The following is a 15,702-nucleotide window of genomic DNA, read 5'->3' as shown; positions in this document are numbered from 1 at the left end:
AAGATATGTGAAATAAAATACATGACTTTGAAAGGAAAAGCCTTGAAATTAAATCTAAACAGACCTCTAGCCCCAATCTCTTCTGCTAAGTAGGCATTTGTGGAATTAAGGAAAGGTTAAGTTCCCCGAAAGAGTTGTTTCAATAATGATTTTAAAAGGCAACATTCTGTGCTATATCGTTGTGGGCTGTTTAACCACAGCAGCTCTGAACAGCTTGCTGTGCTATGGCAGTGGAGAAACAGTTCTTTTGCTGTTCCCCCACATAAGCCAGAAATCTCTTCACCCTCATCAAGAGGTCTCTGCCTTAGCACTAAACCTCTTGTTTGGTAATGTAGTAAAGCAAATTGATCATCTGGTTTTGGTTTCCAGGGATTTGCCTTGTAATCTTCCAGGGCACCATTCTCTCAAGTTCTGGCCCTGCTCATTACTCAATAAACCTACAAAGGGCTCAAATAATGGCAGCCACGCGCCCAGTGCTGCAAGCAGGGACTGTAAGTCAGGAGGTCCTCCTATGTCCACACATTATTGTGCATAAATCTTTTACAAGCTGCTCTAGCTTTTCTTGGCTTATATTTCCCTTTCCCTGATGGCAGCCGGAAGCACACAGGGAGGCAGTCAACGGAGTCAAGCAGTAGGAAGGTGCTGACAGCAAGTCAACTTTGAGTAAAGCATCATTCCCCAAACCTGCTACTGCTCCAGAACACATTTGTTTTCCCACCATTTATCACTCAGTAGTGCAAGAGGGAGTGAAGATCTTTTCACTGGGCTATGGCCAGCATTTTCCAACTTTGCTTTATTTAGGAATATAATTCTTGCCATCAAGCCCTACAGCTGATCATGGAATTTCCAACCCAAACTATACTGTGATCCTGCCCTTCCCACCAGCCCTGGCTGCCACAGAGCAGTTTGTATCAGCACTTTCAGCATCGTCTCACCAGGTTGCTGATGAGCCTCGAGCAGCCGCTGCAGATACATCTCCCTGGATCTTGGCTTCACTTACTGTCCCTCAGCAGAGACTTGCTGCTCCTCGTGCTGCTGTGTTTGTCACCTGCGATGCACTTATCTCTTCACTGCACTGGGTTAACTGCTGCTCCTCAAATAAATGGGTTGTAAAATAGCTTGAACAAGAGAATTATGAACAGCAATTTCAGCTCCAAGTCAACTTAGCCTTTTTATGCCTGGATTTATGTATTAGCAGTGAAAATAAACAGGGAAAGAAAGAGCAATTCATAACCAGAGGAGCTGCATAAAAAACAGCTCCAGCCACTTCGTGGTACCTGCAGTGCACAAGTGAGTCTGATTGCTGGATGGTGATAAATAGACATCCGTAACTCAGCCTGTAAAGAAAACTCTTCTCCTGCCCACAGTGAAGCTGAGATTCTAAGGCAGTCTCCAGACCCAAATTTAATGGGACAGAAATGTACAACTAGGGGAGGGAAATCTACAATGAAAAGGGTTGGTTCAAGATTTAACCAGATACTGCCATAATAATTTAGAGCACTTCTAACACTGCTGCTTCTGATTTGCCTTTTTCCTTTCTAGTAATTCAGTCTTCCAAGTAATGGCTTTTGCAACAAAAAGTGAGGATATTTCATTGTGATAAGCTCAAAATTAACTGTTTTTCTAATTCAGTGTCCCATGAGAGCGAGTCCTTTTTCTACCAAACGTAATAGATGTTTAATACTTGCTTCCCCACCAGAATTTCACTGAGAATTGTCAGTTAGCTTTATCTGAAAAATCAGAACACTTGAACTCATATGACATTTCCTGCTTTTAATTTGCAATTTAATCATACATCTCGGCTAATTAATCATCTATGAACAAGTAGGACCAAATATATTCGTACACTAACATATGACGTAACAGTGAAGCGCTATTACTGATGTCAATGACCCCTGGCTTTTATGTGCTGCTATGTTATTGCAGGAAAAATCTCTTCCATACACTGTTAAATGTGGTACCTGTTGGTCCTGAGCGGCTCTGGTGTTTCTGCTCTTCTCTAAACAGAGAAGACGAAAGAAACAGAAGTGATTTTTAAGTCATCTTTAAAGCAGCTGCTATGTATGCAGCTACAGCCAGTGGTTTTGGAGTCATTCTGCCACACAGGTGGGCAGAGGGGCTGTGATCTCCAATTGCATCTCCTGTTGCACATCCTGACATGGCACATTCAGTGCCCTTTCCCAGACACAGACACATGTGTGAGACGGGATCTGGCAGCAAGCACAGGCAGAGCTGCCTGCAGGCACCCAGCATCCACACAGCTGTGCTCAAAGCTTCCTTTTCCTCAGGGGCTGCTCTTCCAGACCAGGTTCCTGTCCCAGTTTCTCTGCTTGACACCAGTCCTGTCAGGGGCACAAGTGACAAGAATTGCCTCATCCCTCAGAGGCATTAGCAAAGAGACTGAAAGTTTCCATGGCACTATAAACAGGCGCTCATTCCTTGTTATTTGTGCATCTTCTGGGCAACTGGATGAACAAGAGCCTTTGTCATCACTTATCCCATCACACCCTACCCAGATCATTTTAAATGGGGTTCCCCAGTACAATTCCAATACCCAGAATCATCTGTTTTCTCCGCCAGTCTCATGTTCTCTGGGACTCCCAGAAATCATGTAACAGGCAAAAGGAGCTTACTGTCATCACCAGCCATTAAGCATAGCTACCTTTTGCATTCTTTCTTTCTCATTATTACCCTTCTGCATCATTTCTTTCCACATTCTTACCTTCTCATCCCTAACCCTACACTGCCTTTTTGCTCCGCACCCTAGGTTGTACTTGTGGGGCTGTGTGGCTCCTCCTGCAGTCGTGGCACTGCAGTACTCGCTGCCAGCTGATGCTCTGCTTCTAATTACTGCAAAACAAGAGAAAGAAAATAATGTATTAATTAAAAATCCACTGGAAGCACAAATCAGTGGAGGTTCAGTGTGGCAGATGGTCACAGAGGCCATGCCCAAGTGTTCTTGTTCTGTAAGTAATCTTACCATAAACTTGCACCTGCTAAACTGTGCTTCCTTCTCTGTGTGAATATGGGGTAAGAAGTATTGCATTTTTCACTTAAGCCAGCTTTCTGTGTATTGCTCAGAGCTGCTCACTAAATGGCAAAGCTATTCCTGTGGTTACCCCACAACAGACAGCTGTTCCAGCCTCCGAGAGACCGTTCAGTTCTTTCCTGTACAGCAGACTACAGGCCTGTATCTCCTGTATGGCTGCCGGATATCACTTGCTGGATATCCTGCACATGGTGAAATGCCACTCTGACATCTGCTTCAGGTGTGCTCCTCCTCCTGGCCAACACAGCACAAAGGCACCCACAGCTCAGCTCTGCAGTGAGCTTTGTCCTGTTGGGAATGTGCCAAAACATCAGCAGCCTCAGGACTCACAGCTGATGTTCACATGAGCCGTGCTGGGTGGCTCTGTCAGTGCTGCGCTGTGATGAGCTGAAGCTCCTTACAGTGATGAAAGACTCAGGGTTTAGAGCCCATTCTTCTGCAAAGTCCAGAAGTTGCTGTATTAAATTCTCCTGGCCAGCACAACCACACAGCTCCGCTGGCCAAAGGACGACGCTCCATGCCAGCAGTGAGCACAGCCCCGACTGTGCTCAGTCTCACTGGGCACCAGTCAGAAGGTGCCGGGACAGGGTCTGGCCATCCATGACCACTTCTCAAGCCCTGCAGCAGGGAGATGATGAGTTCCAAAGGGCAGGAGGGTGCCTAGCTCCCTCGCATTGCCTCACATCCACCTCAAAACACAGGGCAAAGTGGTTTGGACAAATCATTACTGATGAGTCTGGGGTAAGACGCAGGTAGGGTTTGACGCCAGTCGTAAAAACCAAAAAGCCTCGTATGTTGGGAACTGGAACACCAGGTAATTACTTAATTGAGTCTATGATTTCCACCTTGGTACAGCTGCCTGCAGCACTCAGGCTAAAAGCAGAAGTCCATTAGTAATGCTAGCAGCGGTTTACCTCCAGAACACAGAAAAGCAGAATCGCCGAGCAGTGCAATATTTGGAAAGCTGAGACAAACTCTGTGTCCATTCGGCTGCTTCAGCCACGGCCGAGGAAAGAGAAGCGCTGGGGACAAAGGCATCGGCTGCAGGAAACAAACCAACCCTGTTTCCCCAGCCCTGCAGAGACAGCCCCAGCCATCATCCTGGACAGCCGGAGCTCCAGGCACCCAGGCACCAGCTCCTTCTGCCAGAAGCACTCATCCCTATCGGACCCAGCACTGCTGCTCCTCCCAGGTGGCACTGTAGCCAGCAGCATGGGGAACAGTGGTGCCAGTGTGCCTTGTGCTGGGACCAGGCAGGAAGGTCTGACGTGAACGTGCTGTCAGATCCCCCACCCGGCTGCACACAGGCTTGTGGGGTCACTGTCTCCGAAAGAAGCTCAATGGTCAGTGCATGCACACTCCTGCTTCAGCTTTTTGTGCCAAGAAGCTCGTTTTAAGCAAAACACCCTGAAACCTCAGTCTGAGGAATCAGAGTTTGTAGCCTGAGCCTTTCTACCATGGACAGTGAGCTCACACTAGCCTAAACAGAGACACAGACCCAAGATATCCAGAATTGAGATCCATGTGGGAAAACAAGAACAAACCTCAAGCAAGGCGCATCATTATAAATCCAGTGCAGAAGTGATTTATCCCAGTTCCCCACTGGGTGGTACTGAGCAGACCACAGTAGCAGTGTTTCTGCTGGGACACAGAGGGGGTAGAAGCCCTTGCCTGTGCAGAGGGCTCCAGCCCACATGAGTCTTTGTGGGTTTCCCACTGCAGAGCAGCAGGAAGAGATGGGCAGGGAGCACCTTACTCCCTCCCCACTACATCAGCCAGCTGGACCCATCAAAAGTTTAAACCAGCAAGAGGCAAACAAGTGAGCAAAGAAGTTATAAAGATATTTCAGAGGAGTGCTGCCAGAATGGGAAAGCTTGAATGAAATAATGTCTTGAGGCTGGTTTAACTGTCAGGGCTTTAAAACATTTCTTTGCACTTCCCTCAAGACAACCCAAACCATGACATAATTTTCCCAGCATGTACCAATACACATCCCTTAACCAAAAAGATGCAAATCCTGGGCTTTGACATTGCACTTGTTTCCCATCAGCGCTTCCCTGGGGAAGGCATCAACACCTCTGTGTCTGGGACGGCATGGCTGGTGCACCCGAGACTGCCGCACCGGGACACCGGTGGGTACCACACTGCACACACCCCAGCGCCATCACTTGGAGCCCGCTTGATTCAGCTGTCAGCACTGCACATCAGTAACCTCTGGTTTAAACTGTCCCAGGTCAGTTGCCTCTGGCAGGAATAAAGCCCCGCTTGCACCAGCCAGGCTGGGAGCAATAGGTTTGGACTTTGTTGTCACAGGTTCATTTCAGAAATGCAGCGGGTCCAAAGCTATTAGTAAACACCACAAGGTAGTGGATGGCTGAAAGCAAGGTTTGTCCCCGAAACACTTATGAACAGTGTATAATTTTTTACAGGAAACAATCATTTATATAATTCCTGTGAACTTCTGTTACTGTGCCAGGGGAGGAGGGAAGGCATTAGTCATGCACCAGCAGATGTTTTGACTTATGTAAGACTTTTTTTCAGTTTCTTTTTCTTAAAAAGGCTGTATTTCACCCTGGGGGCTTCTTGAGAGCCTCCTTGCACTTGGTCATTTCAGTAGTGAGGCAGCCAGGAGGTCTTGGGATTGCAGAGAAAGCTGCTAAACTGGGGCTCTGCTCCTGCAAGGAATAATTCAGACTCCTTTGCTTGGTAGCAGAGTGAGCTGCTACGGAGGGAAGGTGCAGAGCTTTCAAATCACAGCCAGGGAATGTAAGCCCGTGTTTCAATGACTGAGCACACTCTGCTCCAGGTACTCACATGAGCCTCTCCCCTTCAAGGCACACTGTGGATGAGCCAGCAACTGCAGTGGTTTGGGCTCAGGAGGCGAGGGACATGTTCGGAAGTACGCAGCATCCCACGGGGGCTCCCACAATGTGCACCAGCTACATTGCACAAAACAGGTTCGCATTTCACAGTGCTGAGGACAGCAAAGTGGAGGTGATGTCCACACGGGCACACATCAGCATATCTCTGCTGACAGCACAGGACCACCCCGGCACACCGAGCACAGGCTGGGGCTCTGAGTCCAAGCAGCCACTGCCTGCTGGGATGTGCTCCTGCTCCAATGTGAAACAGTAATCCCTGCCTCCATGTCCCTGCTGCCATTTTCTCTCTTGTGGCACATCCCCTGCATTTAGCACTGCATCCCAACCCTGGTCACCACCTCAGTCCCAACACAGCGTGTGCCAAAACGCACCCGCTGACCGACAGCCCACACTCTCTTTCCTTTTCCTCCCTTCAGCTCCTCCAGCATCAGCAAGCATAGAGGACGTCCATACCCGTCACTGGCTGCCTTCTACATGGAGGAACAGGCTGGAGGCTTTCCTCTGTGACTCCTGCAGGCAGCCCGGGCCAAGCACTCGCTAGCTCAGCCCAGAGCCAGCTCACTCTTCCCATACAAAAACACTCCAGAGAAACTCTGGAGAAGCACCAAGACAAAGTCTCCTCCTGGGACAGGCTACTGCTGTCCCAAGAGCCCAGCACATTCTTCTTTACAAGCCCCAAGGAGCACCCAAAAGCCAATAACAAACCAGATGATGTCTGTCCTGTTAGTAAAGCTCTGCAAGCGTTTTGTTTCAGCAGTACCACTTGCCCCAGCAGGGCTCTGTGCAGGCCCAGCCACCGGCCCACCCTGGAGATGCTAATGGTCTCCATTGTTTGGTTCCTGCCTTTGGGCATCTCCACAGTAGCAATGTGGCTGCCACATTCCCTTGTGAGCCCCAGCTCCATGCCAGAGCTCTGGTGGCTTCAGCACTTGCCTAGTCATGATTAAAAACGTAATCTTTTAAAAGGCTTTTAGGAAGGGGATGAAAAACTGGATGTGACAAGAGTTTGAAGACAGAAATTCATCACGAATTTCGTCAGTCTTCACCAGCAGCACGTAAGGGGATGGTTAAAGCTGCTCTGTCAAGAACATTTATTGCTTGCTGGCCAAGACAGATCAGTGTGGGAACTGGGCACGCTTGCTTGGAGCCAGTGTACGAAGGCTTGGGCTGGTGGCCAGCAGCGGTGACACCCCTTCACCACAGAGCATCTCGGGTAGCACTGAGCTGCAGAACTGCATCCTGTCACGGTCGTGAGGGCTGCACGAGTTCTCTGCAAGAGCAGCCAAAGCATCTGCGCCAAGCTCTCAATGCGCAGCTCAGCTCATCTAATCTTCAAAATCCCCCAGGCGGTTCCTTACCTTCATTAAGATATTTATCTTTGTTAAACAGAACCGGACACATTTGCATGTCCACAGAGACGTGTCCTATTCATACCGATGGCCACTCAGAGTGGAATTAGGAGCTGGCAAGAAGGTGTCTGGCCTTTGCATGCTGACAACAGGCATTATCAGATTTAAAGGGCTGGGATAAGCTTTGCTCCAGTGCTTGAGCTTCATTTCCAAGACACAAACCTCCAGTGTTTGTGTAGCATCAAGAACTTCCAGCCTAAGACTGAGGGCAGAAGCGTCTATGGTTCAGAGCAACACCCATTTACCTGCAACGCTTACTAGACACGAGATACGTTTAAAATTCATTAAATTCCATCTCCTGCACTTGGCTCTCAAGAAACACTTAAACCAAAACGCTCCAACAGCTGTTGCCTTCCACCCAGCTGACACGTGAAGTGATCCTGAAGCGCACCAGGAACACAGCGCTGTTTTTCAGCCGAGCTGCAATCATAAAAAGGTTTTCAACTCCACGCGGCTCTGCAGTATTTACAGAAGATGGATAATGCTGCAGTCCCCAAGGCCTGCTAAAAGCTGGTTTCCAATGTTCTATCAAGAGCAAGCCTGTAGGTGTTTATTACGGAAATAAAGTTAACCAAAGTTGAGGAAATATTCTGATTTTTCCCTCTGCTACAGCAGCCAGCCTAGGCAGAGGGTAAAAAACAGCTTCCCCAACGGAGCTGCAGCTCCAGGGAGATGGGGGATGTTGTTCTGGTTACTTGCTGGAGAAGGAAGACATTCAAAGCAAGTATTACAATTGAAACTAAACCATGAAGGCACTGAAACCGAGCAGGCACCGCAGCGGTACTACCTGGTGCCGGTTTCCCTGTGCTGAGTGGTTATCTCCAGGCAGACCAGAGGCACTTTGCTTTGTAAAAGTGCTTTGCCAGTTTCAAGAATCAATCTCATCTGGCAAATCCTTTCTCCTTTCCACAGGAAATTAAACATATGCTCACAGGGAAAGCTTCCAACTCACTGTCACCGAAATCCGGGAAATAAACTCTCTAACCAGAATGATAGGTTAGAAACCAGCATTGCTTTATTATGGTACTGGGTGCATGGGGGATCATTCCACCTATCGCACACTGAGAAGATACAGTTTACTGCTTACATATCTTAATTATCATAGAATCATAGAATAGTTAGGGTTGGAAAGGACCTCAAGATCATCTAGTTCCAACCCCCCTGCCATAGGCAGGGACACCTCACACTAAACCATCTCTCCCAAGGCTTCATCCACCCTGGCCTTGAACACCGCCGGGGATGGAGCACTCACAACCTCCCTGGGCAACCCATTCCAGTGCCTCACCACCCTAACAGGAAAGAATTTCCTCCTTATATCCAATCTAAACTTCCCCGGTTTAAGTTTTAACCCGTTACCCCTTGTCCTGTCACTACAGTCCCTGATGAAGAGTCCCTCCACAGCATCCCTATAGGCACCCTTCAGATACTGGAAGGCTGCTATGAGGTCCCCATGCAGCCTTCTCTTCTCCAGGCTGAACAGCCCCAACTTCCTCAGCCTGTCTTCATACGGGAGGTGCTCCAGTCCCCTGATCATCCTCGTGGCCTCCTCTGGACTTGTTCCAACAGTTCCATGTCCTTTTTATGTTGAGGACACCAGAACTGCACACAATGCTCCAGGTGAGGTCTCACAAGAGCAGAGTAGAGGGGCAGGATCACCTCCTTCGACCTGCTGGTCACGCTCCTTTTGATGCAGCCCAGGATACGGTTGGCTTTCTGGGCTGCAAGCGCACACTGCCGGCTCATGTTCACGTACTCATTATAATTTAGTCTAATTTACAACCCTGAGAGGCTCCTTGAGTTGTTTTCATTTGCAGCCATTTACCTATTTCTCAGGCCTTATCAACAGGAGGAACTTACATTGGTTTGAGAGAAGATACCTGGTTCTCTTTGTTGCGTGCCTTCCTTATCTCTATATCCTCTATACACAGTTAAATTCTAGTTTAAGAATCCATGCAGCCCTGCCTATGTCTAAGTCTCTATATTCAGTGAAACACTAATTTAATTTGATATCAATTATACAGTGAAGTACTAATTTAACTTGGCATCAACACATGTGCATCCATTCAGGAAAATCTGAACCATGCAACTCGGGCTGTGTTTGCTCTGCCTTACAGCAGCAAGCCCCTGGGAGGCCATAGCTATTGGGCATCCCTGGACACCACGGATAGAGGACATCAGGGAAGAAAAAATGCACCAAGTAGCCCAAGGCAAATGAAGTCCAGATACAAGTGGTAACGGCAGAATTAATATAGACCCTTAGCAAGTAACATGTGCCCTTAATGGCACAGCCAATGCAATACAGCATCTGTCAACTGCAAGCAAGACGTGGCAGCTCCAGGCAGGTCGGAGCACAGACCTGTAGCTCAGTGCTGCCCAAAGGGACCCACAATTGTGCTCAAGCTGCAGGCAGCAACAGGGTCTCTAAAATCCCCCCAAAGTGGGATGCCCAGGGTGAGCCACCTTTCCCCCAGATGGCCACAGACCATCCCACAGGGCCCTGGCTCTCACCAGAAGGGGATGCTCCTCTCTCCAAGGGATGGAGAGCCATCCCGGATCTGATAATGCCTCCTCAGTGCGACCCGTGGCTGTGTGCAGATCTCTGCTGTCACCAGCAGCACCAACACAGCCGTTTCCAGGGCAGTCTGACCCATGGGCAGTACAGTAGTGTCTGTGTAGGGGACAGGATGGCCACGCACGGTCCATGCCAAGAGCTTGCTGCAGGCTTTGGGCAAAACACAGCACAGTGCTCAGTTTTTGTTCTAAACATGGATGGAAAATCTTTACCTCATTTGCTAAAAGCACTTTAATGTCTTTACACGGGGAAAAGAAAATAAAATGTATTACTAATTTGAGTTATTTAGTTCAGTCAGCAAGACTGAAATCACTCTCTGCACTTCAAGCCCAGGTTCAAAGCATTAATCACTCAAAACTCTGCCACCATTTCCTTTACATTTAATTTCTATGTCACTTTTTCATTCATTAGCTATGAGCGTGACAAGTGACAGACTGCCCTTAGGTGCACCTTTAAAGCACATACAGTGAATGGTTGTTGGATCCATCTAAGTACTGAATTACAGGAGCCACCTAAATAAAAGGCGAATTACCCTCAGAGAATTTCTTGACAATTAATTACCCAAAAGATGATTAGAGAATGCCAAGGTTTCACTTCAGCACTTCATAGCAGTCTCGTGTTAAACTCTCAGGTCCCTGGTAGGGCTGAGACACAAAGCCAGGGCACCCAGCACCAGCATAACCTTTCCAGAAGCATTTGCAGTGTTAAAAATAAGTGCTGTGCCACTTCACCTGAGGAGCAGGGCCGGTCAGTTCAGTGCTTTCCACCCAGACATCTTTGTTATCTTCTGGGTTTGCGCTTAAACAGTGTTAGAAAAGCTACCTACCCTCAGCCCATAAAGAGGCAGGACAGGGGAAGGACGGAGCGCATTCACCTCTCAGTGTGAGATGGGGCTGCGGTGCCATCCGGATCCCTGTCTTGTGCATTGCAGCAGCATTCCCCACGGAGTAGGGCCCTGCTAAGGAGCATCGCTCAGCGACAGCCAAGCCTGGCTCCTGCAGTGCCCCAGCAGCGTTCCGGGCTGTAAGCCGTGGTTCCAGAAGGTGAAAGAGAGATTTTTATCTCGGTTTTCCCAAAGCAAGACTGGCTCAGAGACACCGGCAGGAGCGGCCCTGGGGGTTACCGCAGACCCAGTGGGCAGAGGGCAGTCACAGCCCACTCCATCCAAAGACTTCAAATAGTAGGGAGGACACCAAGATCTGGCTTTTGAGGGGCAGCTGCGGATGCTGCGAGCTCCTGCTCCGCTGCACACCTGAGTGCTTAAAAGGCAAGATATTATCCGCATCCCCTTGCAAATTGCACTCATGCTATTATTGAACGTGCGCTGTTAATTCAGTGTGGTGAGCACTGGTTTCTAGCCTGATATCTGGTACTTTGCCTCCTAGGCTAAAACACGTTGCATCGCAGAGTGCTAGGGGCTGTGCTGGGCACATCTCAGCTGTGGCAGGTCCCACTGGCTCCAGGCAGCCCCTCCCAACACGAAGCCCAGGCCTTGCTGCAAAAGGGGCCTGGGAGTCACAGATTAGGATGGTGGGGAATGAATACTAGAAGCAAAAGAAAGCAAACAGCATCAATTGCAGGAACAACTGGAAAAAGGTAAAAAAACATGTTCCTGGGCACATTTTCTTCTGCATTTACTGTGTAATTGAAGTCCCCTGTTCCTTTCATCACACCTATAAAAACCTTTGTTCTTTACCGTGGATGATTCTGTCATAAAAGGTAAGGATATAATAATGGGGCAGGCATAAATGAAAGTAAAATGGGAGAACAGAACCAAGCACAAGACAAGCTGGCTGCCCTGCCTGTCCCGCAGCCTGGCAGGCTTTGTAACCATCCTGTTCTTCCCAGCCTGCCTGGGAGAACCCAGTGCCTTAAAAACAGTAATGATGCACTCATACTCATTACATGCAAATGTAATTAGGACCATTAAGACCTCATTCCTGGACAATATTGTACTGAATGTGCACGTGGCTCCACTCCCAGCCACTCACTGGGCGCTGGGGGTTTGTGCAGCCCCTGCTGGGTCCGAAGCTCTGGAGGGTCAGAGGCCCCTGTTCTGCTGCAGCAGGGGGGAGTCAAGCTTTAAGAGCAGTACCACCAGCAAGTAGTGAATTAATGTCTCTGTTTCTGCACCTACTCACACATCCAACTGCTTGCTTGCATGTCAGTTGGTCTGACAGAAGATACAGACAGAAGATGTCTTCTGACACCATTGAGTGCACCTATGTCCAAGACCCTTTCAGCACAACCCGAAGTTGTTGTTGTCCCATGCCAGACACATCAGACTGTGAGTCAGGCAGTCTGGGCTTTGGAACCATGAAACCAGCACACAAAACCACACACCAAAACCTCTAACACCTTGTATCTGTCAATCACAGGATGCCTCATGACAAGGAGAAAGGCCCCTTGGCACCAGCACAATGCTGCTGTGCTCTGTCAGCAAGTGGGATGATAACACTGGACCCTCCGCTGGCCCCTGACCGAACAGCATGTGCACCACGTCCATGTGCAACACTTTGTTAGCCTCAGATAGAAACACCTTCTTTCATCCTGCCTTTTGTCACCTCAGGCAAGTCTATTTTATCTTGGGAAAAATCAGTTCTTTACAAGGAAGCACCATTTATTGAAAAGAAGAAAACAAAAGAGTCCTCGAGGAGGAATCAATGGGAGCTGCTTTCCCAGTCAATACTGTCTGAAAAACAAATGGGTCCTGCTGCAAATCAAAGGCGCTGCCACATGTGCTCCATGAAATATTGCATTTGATCCTGCTCAGCCAAGCAACAATCCCTGCCCCCTCTTCACATTATTGCTCAAGAGTAAAGTTGTCATCAAATATCCTATGATAAAAACACCACAGCAGAGATGACACGCTCTGATCTGTGCTTCACAGAAATGGGCTGCTCCAGCCAGAGCAACCTATGTAAGGAAGAAAAAATACATGAAGTTCCCCCTTAGATTACAGATTAACTTCATCCCTCCATTGACACTATCATTTGAGTTAGTTCCACTGAAAATACATCATACTTCTAACCTTAAGGACAAGTACAGCGAGTTTCAGCTGTTGTAAGTGTCCTGCACAAGATTTAGAGTTGAGCTTGAGAGCAGACTATTTAGAAACTGTGGGGTTTTTTTTTTTTTTGCTATTATGCTTTTCAGATCTTTGCTGATTTTCCCTTCTAATAAAATACCCAAATCTCACTGAGAAAAAAAAAGTCCTGGAGAAAGCTTAGTTCTTGTGTAATGCAGAAACTGTCCCTGGCATCAGGACAAAACCACACTGCAAAATACTCGGAAATAGCCCGAATAGGTATTTGCTTTAAACCACAATTATTCTGTACGTAAAAGCTCAGGCACTGGGTACAAGTCATTGCCCTGCTCCTGGGCACAGCAGCAGAGCCCCTCCAGTGAGGTGCTTGCACGCATCCCAGCCCTCATGGACCCAAGGCCAAGATGTGGCCGGCTGCTTCTAAAGCTCACCAGTGCCATGGGGAGCGCTGGGTCCGAGCAGTGGTCTCAGGGGGGACGCTGGTCCCCACACATGCAAGTCGCCATGCAAATAACTCTCCTTGCACTTGCATATGCCATTAGATTCAGGAGGCATTGCTCAGGTGGACCTGGCAGATAATTACAGCACAATGCATGGGTCATAAATACACATTTTAATGTCCTTTTTGGTAAGTAGGGAAGTAGTAAACCAAGATAGAGGCACAATGGGACTCTAAATACCAAGAGTCAAGTGGTATTTAACACCCAAATGGTGAGCTTGCCTCCAGTTTCCTCCCCCTTTTCAGAAATATTGGTGGAGAATAATCTCTTAGCACTTCTGTACAGATTTCAGTAATGAAATTCAGCCTTTGAATGGCTCTACAATACAGTGCAGACAAAAGTACCCATCTTTCAGAAACCAATTTTAACCTCACCTCCCCAGCCTGCATCCAGGGCACCACAGGCATCTTCGAGCCATGGGCTCCTCCCGGCCCAAATCCCGCCTTGTTTTAATGGGTTTCACTTCCATGTTGTGGGGAGCAGCTCCGTTCAGTAATTGCTGTGATACACCAGACTGGGAAGTACTTACATGTATTCATGTGTATTTCTAGCTTTAGAGGGAAGTCATCACATACGTTTGAGCTCAGTAGTGTGGAAAGTTATTTAAATGCAAATGCTGCATTAGGCCCATAGAAATTAATGCCCTCGATTGTTTATACTTGAAGTTAATGATTATTAACTTCAGGTTCCTGCTTCAGCCAGGAACCAGCCCTGTTAGGAGAAATGACTCGGGTCTTAACTACCAGCTGAGCAGAAAGATGCTCAGGTAGAGCCATGGGGGATCTCGAGATCCCCAGCCGGGAGAGAGCCTGTTCCCCAGCGGAGCGGCAGGTTGCCTGCGGAGCACACAGCACCGCACGGGTGCGATCAAGCGCACTGGCTGCAGGTGCGCTGCACGGAGCCGGCTCGCTCAGGAGCGTCGCACACCCGCCAGTCGCTGGTATTTACTTACCGACGTTCCCCGGCCGCCGGCCGCTCCGTAGCCGCCCCCTCCTGCAGCCCGAGCCGGGGGTGCCCCGCGCGGGGAGCGGGGCAAGGAGCCCCTGGAGCCCCCCCGGCTCGGAGCGGGGCAGCGCGGCTGCCGGGCACGGCCCTCCCTGCCGGCCTCTCGGCAGGTACGCGGCCGGCGGGCCCCCTCTGCTGGTAAGAGCGGCTCCGCTCCCGGCGCTGCGGCTGCTCCGCGCGTGTGGAACTAGCATCAGCCGGGCCGGGAGAGAGCTTGATGGCCATCAAGGCCCACGGTTAACCCCGCACTGCCAGGGCCGCCACTAAAGGAGCGCATCGATACTGGTTTTGAACACTTTCAGAGTGGCGATTCCTCCACTGCCCTGCTCCAATGCCTGACAACCCTTTTGGTGGAGAAGCTTCTCCTAATACCCAATCCGAGCCTCCCTGGTGCAGCTTGAGGCTGCTACCTCTTGTCCTATCACTTGTTACTTAGGGATGTGCCTCAACACAAGCTTGACCCTCACGAGAGCCCAGCCACAGCCCAGGGACGCATCAAAGCCCCACGGGGTTTATTTCCTAGGAAGGTGCCCAGGAGCCTCCCCCAGCTCAGGATGTCTGGCAGCGAGTGCCAGGCTGGGCCAGCACTGGCCCAGGTACTTACCATTGCTCTGGATGCCTGGGGAGCTGGGGGCATGGTGGTGAGCAGCTCCAGAGCAGAGGACCCTAGCAGCCTGGAGCCAGCCCTGCGCTCACCTTCCTGGGCTGTGCCTAAAGCTGCCAGAAAGGCCAGGCAAGCAACTGCCTTCAGAAGATGGAACTCCAGCAGCACCTGTCCCTGAGCCATCCCACTCCCTGTTAAGGGCCCACACAAACCACAGCCAAACCAGTGCCAGCTGTTCCTGCAGCTGCCATGCATCAGGAAGAAATCAGGGAGGTCCATTCTCCTCTGCACTGCCAGGACTGGGAGGAAAGGGAAGTGAAAAACAATGGAAAGAAACATGATACAGGCTCTGAACAGACCCCCAGCCGCAGCCTCTTGTCAGCTCAGGTGTGACGTGCACTCTCACTTCGCTGGATGTGGAGTGTTTTATCCACTCAGCAGCTAGAAACATTGCCCAGAGTCCCGGCATTCCCAGGGCAGGAGACAGCGTTTGTTAGTGCACAGAGCAGGGAAGGGTGCTCCAGCCCCACAGCAATGCTTTGCACCTCTACAGTCTGCAACGGGAACCCTGGAGAGGCTATAGGGAGGGACAGGGCTGACGGACCCCCATGTCCCCAGGCACCCCATTGCCTGCT

At 49.5% G+C, this 15,702-nt stretch overlaps 1 long non-coding RNA gene across 2 annotated transcripts; it reads right to left on the bottom strand.

Moving 5' to 3' along the window:
• Nucleotides 1-1,758: 1,758 nt before the first annotated feature.
• Nucleotides 1,759-15,222, bottom strand: LOC136018342 (uncharacterized). Of its 2 annotated transcripts, none has more exons than XR_010614361.1 (3): nt 15,068-15,222; nt 2,723-2,850; nt 1,759-2,342 (listed from the first exon to the last, which is right to left on the bottom strand). It is a non-coding gene; the product is annotated as an uncharacterized LOC136018342 (long non-coding RNA). The 2 variants fall into 2 exon arrangements; XR_010614360.1 differs by lacking the exon at nt 15,068-15,222 and adding an exon at nt 14,411-14,556.
• Between the last annotated feature and the right edge of the window lie 480 nt (nt 15,223-15,702).

The sequence above is a fragment of the Lathamus discolor genome, chromosome 7 (genome assembly GCF_037157495.1).
Source record: "Lathamus discolor isolate bLatDis1 chromosome 7, bLatDis1.hap1, whole genome shotgun sequence".
NCBI lineage: Eukaryota > Metazoa > Chordata > Aves > Psittaciformes > Psittacidae > Lathamus > Lathamus discolor.
This window is presented reverse-complemented; position numbering and strand designations above follow the sequence as displayed.